Source organism: Silene latifolia, chromosome 3 (assembly GCF_048544455.1).
Source record: "Silene latifolia isolate original U9 population chromosome 3, ASM4854445v1, whole genome shotgun sequence".
Lineage (NCBI taxonomy): Eukaryota > Viridiplantae > Streptophyta > Magnoliopsida > Caryophyllales > Caryophyllaceae > Silene > Silene latifolia.
The window spans coordinates 40,397,007-40,398,455 of record NC_133528.1 but is presented as its reverse complement, the minus strand read 5'-3'; the positions used below and the strand labels follow the sequence as shown (position 1 = coordinate 40,398,455).

At 41.5% G+C, this 1,449-nt stretch overlaps 1 non-coding gene across 1 annotated transcript; it reads left to right on the top strand.

Moving 5' to 3' along the window:
• The first annotated feature begins 950 nt into the window (after nucleotides 1-950).
• Nucleotides 951-1,057, top strand: LOC141650702 (small nucleolar RNA R71). Its single transcript, XR_012546720.1, has one exon. It is a non-coding gene; the product is annotated as a small nucleolar RNA R71 (small nucleolar RNA).
• Nucleotides 1,058-1,449: the final 392 nt, after the last annotated feature.

Below are 1,449 nucleotides of genomic sequence, written 5' to 3'. Positions count from 1 at the left end.
TGCACAATTTCTTCCTTTTCACTAGCTTCCACAACTTCATCCTCAACTTGCTTCTTCGGTGCTTCATACCTTGTACCACTTCTCAAGTGAATGGCACTAACCGTTTCATGTCTAGGGGGATTACTTTGAGGTGGTAATTGCCCCTTTTGTCTTTGTGAGCTTGAAGATGCTAGTTGAGTCAATTGTGTTTCCAACATCTTGGTGTGAGCTAGAATGTTGTTGATGGTGGTTTCCTTTGCTTGGCTATCTTTTTGCATTTGAGTGAAAAATTCTTGTTGATTCTTTTGCATTTGGAGGACCGCTTTTTGGACATCAAAACCTTGGTCATTTTGGTGATTGTATGGATTTTGATTTTGGTAACCTTGGTTTTGATTGTAAAAGGGTCTTTGATTTTGGTTTCTCATGGGTGGTGGAGTGTATGTTGTTTGAGGGTTTTGAACATTTTGGCTTTTGTATGAGAGATTTGGATGGAATTTGGTGTTTTCATTGTAAAAATTGGAATAAGGGGTACCACTCTTGTATGCTTGGAAAGCATTCACTTGTTCATTTGTTCCCCTACATTACCTTGGTCATGTCCCAAAGTTCCACAATTCTCACATATCCCACTTGGGATTGATGAGGATGCCGTCATGGCATTAACATGATGCTTTGATGATTTTGAGTTTTCTTCAAGTCTAGCCATAGCTTGTTCAAACTTCAAGTTGATCGTGTCAATGTGAGCACTAAGTTGAGCACCCAATTGAGTAACGGAGTCCACTTCATGCTTTCCTCCTCTAGTAGCCTTGCGAGGTCTACTATATTGTGAGTTATGGACCGCCATTTCCTCAATCTTGTTCCATGTTTGATTGTCATCAACTTCGGTGAACATTCCATTCGATCCCATATTGAGAATGTTCCTAGAATCTTCATATAAACCATTCCAAAATTGTTGTACCAAAAACCATTCGCTAAGTCCATGGTGAGGACATGAGCGACAAATTCCCTTGAACCGCTCCCAAGCTTCATACAAAGATTCTTCGTCCCTTTGCTTAAAACCCGTAATTTGAGCTCTTAGCATGTTAGTCTTTTCCGGTGGGTAGAATTTTTTGTAGAAAGCTAGAGCCAACTTCTTCCAAGAATCTATTCCGAGAGTGGCCTTATCAAGGCCCTTCAACCATTGCTTCGCGGTGCCGATTAGAGAAAAAGGAAATAAGACCCATCTAATTTGGTCTTGAGTCACGCCCGTTTGAGAGATTGCATCACAATAGTCGCAAAAGGTTTCCATATGAGAATGAGGGTCTTCACTAGGCATCCCCCCAAATTGGCTCCTCTCAACTAATTGGATGAAGGCGGACTTGGCAATAAAATTTCCGATTAGATGTTGCGGTGTAGGAGTACCATTTGGTAGATTCTCCTCGGTGGGTACGGAGTGTGACGAGAATTTAGGCATTGTAGGTGGATTTTGTGGGG